General features: G+C 34.8%; 1 pseudogene; it reads right to left on the bottom strand.

The window, feature by feature from the left end:
* Nucleotides 1-420: 420 nt before the first annotated feature.
* LOC114193887 (putative receptor-like protein kinase At1g11050 pseudogene) lies at nucleotides 421-2,717 on the bottom strand (annotated as a pseudogene).
* Between the last annotated feature and the right edge of the window lie 7,487 nt (nucleotides 2,718-10,204).

Below are 10,204 nucleotides of genomic sequence, written 5' to 3' on the forward strand. Positions count from 1 at the left end.
CCATAAATTAGATGAGTCTAACAATAGACATTAGATAATTTTATTTGTACATTGATTAGTAGAGTTTACCAATAAACATTATATGATTTTGTCCAAACACTAATTAGATGAGTATTGTAATATATATAAAACGAATTTGTCTATGAACTGATTATATTTTATTCAACTCTATTCACTTTTTTGTATCATATTTTTTTCCTTCTTCTTATTTTTTAAATTATTTTTTAAGTCAATTTTTTATTATCCGAACAAACAAAATTAGATGTTTATATATATATATATATATATATATATATATATATATATATATATATATATATATATATATATATATTAACACTCTCAACATCAAGATTAGTATTCAAACTTTTATGCTATAAATGAAGAATAGAAAAAGAGATTTTTGGATGATATATAGTAGTCAAATTCACTTCGTCTTTTGCATAAAAAATAAGATAATATTATCGCGGGCAACACAAAATCTTACATTATCGATACATTAAATAATGTACCGTATTTGTTGTTTAGTTTAAGTCTTCTATCACCTGCAACAAATTAGTCCTTAGTTTATACAAGCCTTCTTTTCCACAAATAGGAATATATGTTAAAGCTTGTTTGAAGTTTCATGTGTTCCTTAAAGTGACAACAAAAAATATGTTGGAACAAAAAATATGTATACAGATAAATGATTGAAAATATAAAATAAATTATTTTTTAAATAGAAGTATAAAATGATTATGCTTTCTTTTACCATTGTATTTATCATCGTATTTGCCACCGTATTTTACAGCGTCTACCTTCTAAACTTCTAAACTCCATTATGACTAGGAGTGGAGTTTTGATGAATTGTTTAGTTGTAGGGTTGATTAAGATGAAACAAGTGGGTTTGATCTTCAACCACTTCTCTGCAAACCATGCAACAGAGAAGATTGAAAGGACGCATGACCAAGTGGCACTGGCCTCTCAGGTAATTCAGGAATCTCAATGTCACCTTCTAACATCTTAAGGGCCTCAACAATAGTAGGTCTAAACGCCACTACCAAATGAGCACATAACATTCCAACATGAACAAACCTTACCATATTTTTCACTGACCCTTCTCTTATTGACTCATCAAAAATCTCCTCCATCTTTCCAGATTCTGCAAGTGCCCATACCCAATCTGTAACTGAATCCGTGGAAGAATTCAAAGCATCAAGCACTTTTCTTCCACTCATGATTTCCAGAATCACAATACCGAAACTGTACACATCACTTTTCTCACTAAGTTGCCCATACAGTGCATATTCTGGTGCTACATAACCATAAGTGCCAGCAACCCCTGTAGTTAGATGAGATTCACCATCATTACCCTGCTTGGCCAACCCAAAATCTGCCAATTTAGCATGCATTTTGGAGTCCAAAAGTATGTTGGTAGCTTTTATGTCACGATGATAAATTGGGGGTTTGATTTCATAGTGCAAATAAGCAAGCCCCTTAGCCACATCAAGGATTATGTTCTTCCTTTCTGGCCATGTTAGCCTATTACCACCATAACAACACAAATGATCACTCAGGCTTCCATTAGGCATAAACTCATAAATCAAAAACCTCCTCTTACCTTTCAAACTATCACTTGTAACACAACAACCCCGAAGAGCAAGAAGATTCCTGTGCTTTATTTTGCTTATGATCCCCACTTCATAGCAGAACTCTTCATCCCCTTTACTTTCCAAATCAAAAATTTCCTTCACCGCAACCACAGTGCCATCTGAAAGAGACCCTTTGTACACAATCCCATCACCACCTTTCCCAATCACATTACTCTCTGAAAATTTACTCGTGCCACGTTCCAGCTCTGATATCTGCAACCATTTAGCACCTGTACCAGGCAAAACACCAGCCCTAACCTCGTTTTCAACTTCCCTGCGACGAACCTTTTCCTTTCTTCTCTTATCCCACTTCCTGTACACGACCATCAGAGCAAGAGCAAAACCAAACACAACACCAACAACAACACCCAACAACGTAATTACAAGCTTGATCTTTTTTCTTCTTTTGTTTGATGACCCTCTTGTTCCTGCATTAGATGGTTGTGTCATGCCAAGTATGCATCCAGTAGTGCTCAGATCTGTGGTCCCAAACGGATTAGCAACAGCTGCAACGTATAGAACTGTGTAGTAAAAACATCTGTTGGCATTTGGGTCAGTACGTTTCAGATTGGAAACCAATTCTAAAGCAGCGTCAATGCAATTACTGCAGAGGGTTTGGTCTTTAAGGTCCCCTTTGCACGATGTTTTCACTGGGCCATCCATGGCGACCTTTTGGTTCCAATCTTGTAGAGTTGTAATCCCTGCACAAGCTGAAGAGTTAGTGACAAACTGGGTTGGGTTAGGGAAGCAAAAAGAGACTATGTTTGGTTTCACTGAGATGGCTGCAAGGTGGTGTTTGAAATCAGATAAGCAAGTGGAGGAAGTGTTTAGATCAGGAAGGAAAAACATAGATGTTTCTTTGAGATGTTCAGCAAGGCCTATGCCGAAGATGCTCGAAAGTTCTTGGCAACAGAAATTTTTGTTAACAGGGTCTTTGTTGCAGATTGAAGTGTTCCAGGGAATGGTTTTAACATAGGTGAGATCCATGGGGCATGAAGAAGATGCAGCAGCAGCAACAGCTATGAGAATGGTGAAGAGCAACATGAAGGTAAGGATCATCTTGCTTAAAGAAGACTTTTTTTATGTGTATTCGAGTCTTTCTATTATAACATGGAAAATAATTTTTTTGACTATTTATAATATACTTATAATATAGTTGCAACACATACAGGATCTAATAAACATTTTTAATAGGTTAAAATTAAGTAAAACTTAATAAATGAATTTAGAAATTTATTTCCCTTTTTTTTTCTTTTAAGGATATGATTGGACAAACGTTTTCTATAAGGAAAAAAAATGTATGTTAAAATTAAGTTGAAGACGTTGTTAATATCTTTTGTGAGTTTAGCTTATGATAAAATTAAATCAAATAGTTATCGAGTTCTAGAGTTGTCAAAACATGTCATCTGACCCACCACGAGTTGGTCATTTGGTTACATGTTAAAAAAAGTAAAATACTCTAATGGTTCTCGTATTTATTGAAAAATCTCAATTAGATCATCATATTTTGATTGGTCTCAATTGGATCTTCATTTTAGAAAATGTGTAACAATAAGTCATGTAAGACCCACCTTTATCCGCTCCTTATTGTAAGAGGGACTGCCCTAAACTAGTTGGGCCTAGGGCTGGCCCATAGGGTGTCCAAAGCCCCTAAGGCAGCCTAACCCCTCTCGTTCTGCCACACTTTGCAAAGACAATGCTCCCCTATTTTTTCCTCTCCATTGAACGATTCACTTCAAGTAAGTTGAACTCTCTATGTTCCCTTCTTTTCTTCAAGCTTTAGTTCCATGCTAGTCTCTGTCATAGCTCATTTTCATTTATCCTTCACTGTTTTCAGTTCTGTTGATTGCTTTCGCTTTAGGTGCTAGTCCACTAAGGATCTCATTCACTTGAGTTAGCATTTTCAAGGTAAGGGAAGCTAGGGTTTATGTATTTAAAGTTATTTTGCCGATTTTTTTGTCTGTTTGTATGGCTGTGATGCTTGAATGAGGCTGTTTGTCGAATAAAAATGTATGGTGTGCGAGTATGTTTGATTGATGTGGCGCTACTCTTTTTCTGCATTGCACACTTTTCGTAAAATAAAGATTCCTACTGCGTTAACCGTTGGATCGAGCTGAAATTTTAACAGATTATTCTTAACACAAAATTCTTGACTTTGATCGGTTGGATCTTTAATCGGAGCTCTGTAGTGAGAGCAGTTTTTATCGCAAGGTCACTGTAGTTTGGTTGTTGACAATACTGCACACTTTTCGTAAAATAAACGTTACTACTTCGTTAACCGTTGGATCGTGCTGATATTTTAACAGCTGATCCTTAACATATAGTTTTGGACTTTGACCGGTCCGATCTTGAATTGGAGCTCTATAGTGAGAGAAGTTTTTATCACAAGATCACTGTAGTTTAGTTGTTAACAACATTGACCTTATTGCTTGTTTGGTTTACAACTTTCTTTATGGTTATTCAATTAAGTTGGTTCTTGTTTCATTTGGTTCTTGATTCAATCATATTTAATTTGAATATAAATACAAAAATTTTCTAAGCTTTACACAAGTTGCAGTTTTATTTCTAAAATTCCTAAATCGTTTGCATAATGTGATGTTAAGTTGGATTGCTATGTTAAAGCATGAGATGAGTGAATATGCATGAGTAAGAGGGTGTATGAGTTGTGAATGATGAGCTTGGATAAATCTTGGCATGTGATTTCAATGAAATGGTTGGTATCAAAATGGCATGGTATTGGTATGAGGTGAAATTCTATATTCATGGATTGGGAATGATGAGTTGGAATGGATTCAACATCGAATATGAATGAGGATTTGGTTATAAAGGTTGGCATGAGAGTTATGTGCATGATAAATCTTTCTTTATTGATTGAGTATGATTGGTCTGTGTCAGTGCGTAATTCCTTGGAATCTCTAGGTGAGATTTCAGGGTCGTGCTTCAGTGGTCGGGACGTAATTCCATGGCCCCTGTTAGTGGGTGTCCATGGTGGTGCCCCATCTATATAGTCTGGTAAGGATTCAAAGTAAGGTTGCATCCTGACACTCTAAGGAGTCAGTTAGTCTCACTTAGAGCGGACTGACTCCTCTTGTGGTAAGAGTAGCAGGATGCCTGAAACTCATTAAGGGCTAACCTTGTGTGTGAGGGAATTGATTCATTGTAACACTTGTAACACACAACTCGGGGGTGAGCAGAGGTATCCACCACAAGTGCAAGCATTCGTTGAATCCGACCAGGTTATACGTATCCGGATGAGTCAAGTCGAGTCTTAATGTATTGATTTGAAAGTCATAACATGTTTGGGTGTTGTATGTATATTGGACTGTGAAAGTATACCTGATTGCATGATGAAAATCTTTTTGGCTCTAGCTTACCCTTTGCTTGTTTGATTGCTTGTATGTTGTTCTCCTACTTTTGCGATGATCATCAATTTATTGATGGGAGCAAATGCGAGAGGAAATCGTGGTCAACAGGGGAGAGATGAATCTGCTGCATAGTCTTCCTGGCCTGGACTTCTTGTGCTGATTGGGCTTTCTTTTAGGGCAATGGCCCATGTATTGTCTAGCCTTTGGGCTTCTTTTTTTGAAAACTTTGTCGTTATTCCTCTATGTTTTATTTTGGCATCGTGGTGTGCCTTGGTTACTGTACGGAGCTGTAATTGTACTCCAGGACTGCTTAACATATTATTCTACGTGACGTTTCCTTTTAATTTGGTTTATTAATTAAATGGGACGTTACAAGTCATTTCCCTTAGTACTGTACTAACACGGTTAAATATGTGTCATGTGTCAGTTCGTGATTTTTTTTTAATTTTTTCTTAATTTAAAAAAAATATATTCTACCATATATCAAGTCGGCATCGTGTCACATGTCAAGTTATTGTCTGAATTTCATTTTGGTCCCTATATTTATTATTTTGATTCAATTCAGTCCCAACCTTTTTTTTTTAAATTTGAGTAATTTCGTTCTTCTTCAAATTGAGACCAAATTTAACTTTTATACAAATTTTATGATGATACAAATTAACTTAATATTGTTAAAAATATTTAATAAAAATATCAATTTTAATAAAAGCATCATTATAACATTTGTATGAAAGTAAAATTTGGTCTCCATTTGAGAGACAAAATTCTTAAGTTAAAAAAATGGACAAAATTTAATCAAAATAAAAAAATACAAGGATTAAATTAAGATTCAGACAATGACTTGACATGTGTCACGACACTAACTTGGCACGTGACAAAATAAATTAAAAAATTTTAAAAATTTAAAAAGAAATAAACAAAATAAACAAAAACCACAAACTGACACATGACATACATTTAATGATGTTCGTATAGTACTAACGGACATAACCTATTTATTACACATTTTCAAAAAATGAGGATCCAATTGAGATCAATCAAAACATGAGGACCTAATTGAGATTTTTGAACAAATACGAGAATCAATTGAGTATTTTAACTTTTTTTAATATGTAACCAAAATCCAAAAAGTCCAAACCTATTTTAAAAAATTATTTTTTCTCATTTTAGACAATAAATAAATCATTCATCCTAAAAACTAAATCATAACTCTAAATAAAATCTAAATACTCCTAATAATTTTTTTTTGTGTTCGAGTTGGTGAGTACCGTCCATTTTTCGCCCGTTTTGAAATTTGAAAAAATATTTTAACCCAACTCAGCTCGAATCCGTGTTTGTTAGGTTGACTCGCAAGTTTCAACCTATTTTGACAGCTCTACTGAGTCCTACACTTTGAAGCCATTTCTTATTACTTTCTTTTATTTATAGGTCATTAGAAAGTCAACGTAGTTTTCTCTTTTGTATTTTATATATTATTTTGTGTAGCTTATATAAAAGGTATGTATTGTATTTGTAATATAAGTAAGAGAATATGAAGTCTTGGAAACATATGCTTCATGGTATGGTATTTTGGTGATGTCTTAAGTCAAAACAAGCACCTATTGCTTATTTTTCAAAGAAGTTGTCTCCAAGGATATTGAAGCAATTTGTTTATACTAGAGAATTTTACGCAATCACGGAGGCCTTGTCTAAATTCAGATGTTATTTGTTGGGCCATAAGTTTGTGATTAAAACAGACGAAAAATGTTTGAAAGAGTTGCTAGAACAAACACTTTAGACCCCTGAGCAACAATAGTGATTACCCAAATTCTTTGGGTATGACTTTTCAAAATTTAATATTCTCATGGAAAGGAAAACATCCATGTTGATGCTTTGTCCAGGAGTTTGGCAATGGCTTGGTCTGAACCTTCAAATACATGGCTTCAATTAGTAGCGGCTACAACAAAAACTGATGAAGCATCGAGTAAAATTTATAAAGATTGTATTAGGAATACACGAAAAAGTTGAGAGTATGTTGTCCAAAGGGAGAATTATGTTGCCAAAGAAGGAGAAATTAATACAAATGATTATGACGAAATTTCATACTTCGAAAGTGGCAGGCCATGCTGGAATTACAAGAACTTTGAAGAGAATTAGTACTCAGTTTTATTAGCCTAACATGAAAGAGCATATTAGAAAATTTATTCAAGAATGCATAATTTCCAACAAGCTAAAGTATTACAATCTTTACATGCTGGACTTTTGCGACCACAACAAATTTCAAACCTTATTTGGAAGGATATTGCAATGGATTTCATCACTTTCTTACCTCTATCTCATGGATATTCTAATATCATGATGGTAATAGAAAGGTTATCTAAATTTTCCTACTTTATTCCCTTAAGAGTTGCCTTTAATAGCAAAATCGTAGCAGCGTCTTTTATAGAACATATTGTTAAGTTATATGGCTTTTTGAAAACCATAGTGTTTGATAGGGATAAAGTCTTTTTATCATCAATTTTTGGAAACAATTGTTTAAGTCTCATGGCACTACTTTGACCATGACTTCCGCTTATCATCCATAATTTGATGATCAAATCGAAAATTTAAACAAAACTCTTGAAATGTACTTAAAGTAGGGGTGGCAATTAGGGTCTGGCCTGCGAAAAAAACGTGGGGCAGGCCAGGGTAGTGAGTCCGCAGGCCCGCAATGGCCCGACCCACATAAGCCCGCAGCCCGCAACCCACGTGGGCTGGCCCGCATAAAATTAAAATAAAAAAAAATTACACTTGTGTATATTAATTACTTTTTTTATGGACTCTTGCATTAACGTTTCAAATTCTTGTATAACTGGAAAAGACAAGTATTATGTATTTTTAATGTTTTAAAATTTAAAGAATACATTGTGTATGTCATAGTATGAATATGATGAAAATGTTGAATTATCAATTTATCATCCAATTCACCAAAGTCTTTACTTAATTTTGTAAACTTCTTAAAGTTTCCCAATTTTTAAACATTGAAAGTTTTATCATAAAAATTAAAAAAAATTAAAAAAAAGTTTTAAAAAATTAAAAAAGTTAAAAAAGAAAAAAGCAGGCCAACCCGCGAGCCAAAGTATGTACGGAGCAAGCCAGTGTTTGCGGCCCGCATAAAGTGTGCGAGGTGGGACGAGCTAGTCCGCGTTGCCACCCCTAACTTAAAGTGTTTTGTTTTTGACCACCTTAAAGATTGGTCTTATATGTTACCAAGGGCAAGTGTTGGTATAATTCAGCTTTTCATCTCAGCATCTCAATGTCTCCTTACCAAGCGGTCTATGGGAAATTACCACCATCTATAATCAAGTACAAACACAATCAGAACGATCCTCCGTATCTATAACAGTCCCTTAAGGCCCATGATGCTTTGTTAACAAAGATAAAAATGAAATTAAATCGTGCCAAGAACTATAAGAAGCTACAGGCAGATAAAAAAAGCTGGGATGTACAATTGGAGGAGGGTGATCTGGCTTTGGTTAAATTACAACCTCAGACAAAATTTTGTTGCTTTGACAAAAAACTAAAAATTGAGTGTCAGACGTTTTGGACCATTTGAGGACCTTGAAAAGATTGGGTAAATCTTTTACAGATTGCTATTGCCAGAATCTGCAAAGATATACCCAGTATTTCACATCTCGTTGAAGAAGTTTCAAAGGAATATTAGTCAACCATACTTCCCCTACCACTAACAACAAACGAATGTGGTCCTGTGATGTTGCCATATAAGATTTGTCCAATGAAATTCATTGCGTGATGCTGATAACACTTGGGAAGAGATGGAAGAGTTCAAGAAGGCCTATCCTCAGCTTAAGCTTAACCTTGAGGACAAGGTTATTGTCAAAGGGAAGTAATGTAACAAATGCATTAAAAAATATGACACGAAAAGAAAAGTTTGTTGAGCAAAGAAGCCACAGGTGTCAGAGGGAGAAAATACTATGGGTATACGCAGGAGCACACGTGCAATAAAGGAAAATGTTAAATGGCGTGATTTCATTAGGGAAGATTAACAAATTTGGCATGAAAAATTCTTTCTCCCTGATTATTCTTTGAAATCTTTCTATCTCTGAGTACCTTTCTGAATGTCACGGTTGACTATCCCTAATCACCATGTTGCCCTGTAATTGTAGGAATGGATCCTGGAATGAATGAGCCCCTTTTCATTCCGCAGCAGTAGATTTGAAAATCATCATTTCAATTTGAATCCTGTTATTTTGTTTCCTTTTCCAGAATGTATTGCCGTTGAACTAATTTGCAATAAATCAGGGGCCATTATAGAGTAGCTATTTTTATCACTGTTTTTTGGTGGTTCTGTTTCTTTGTTTTCCAGCACTGTTACATTATGAGTAAAGAAAACACAATAGAAAATGAGGTGACAGCTGAGCAAGATGCAGGAGAATATGTGAAACCATTTGGCACCAGTTTTAGGCAAAACACTGGCCGTGACCTTGGTTTCAACTTCCCTGTAATGAATGAACATTTTCCTTCCTTCTCTTATTTCACTTCCTGTGCACGACCACCGGTACAAAAACAAACAAACACCAATAACATCACCCAATAACGAAAAAACCAGCTTCATCACTCTTTCTCTTTTATTTGATGACCCTTTTATTAGTGCACTAGATTGCATTAGCAAACTCAGTATTCAACTTGTAGTGCTGAGGTTTGTTAGGTAGTGTGTCTTCATTAAATGGTGGTACCATACACTCAACAAATTCTACTAACATAGATTTTGATACCATATTAGGAAGGAAGTGAGTTTAAGGTTAATTTGTCTTCACTTAGGAAGGAGCATCACTTGGTTCTCCATTTTGAGTTTGTGATGGAGAAAAACTGATTTTGTTAGCTATTAGTATAATAGAGGATAACCATTTCAGAGAATTCAGGTTTTACTGGTCAACTTTGGTTGGCTTTGGCCCAAACACGAGTTTTGCAGAAAGGACGACAAAAATGTATTTTCTTAACTTCACACGTGTTTGGTAACGCATCAAATACCTTGACACATGGATCAGACAGACACAACTCAGATAATTCCTCATCATTTTCTTGTGTTTTACACCGGTTTGAAAAATAATATCGATCACAAATGTCAATAAAAAAGATAACATGCTATTATATGTTACACGAGGCTTTTAAAGTTTTATATTCTCTTATTATAGTCTAGTATTTTATCATGTGAAAGTACAATATGTT

The sequence above is a fragment of the Vigna unguiculata genome, chromosome 8 (assembly GCF_037176805.1).
Source record: "Vigna unguiculata cultivar grain cowpea cultivar isolate G323 ecotype 2 chromosome 8, ASM3717680v1, whole genome shotgun sequence".
NCBI classification, from domain to species: domain Eukaryota; kingdom Viridiplantae; phylum Streptophyta; class Magnoliopsida; order Fabales; family Fabaceae; genus Vigna; species Vigna unguiculata.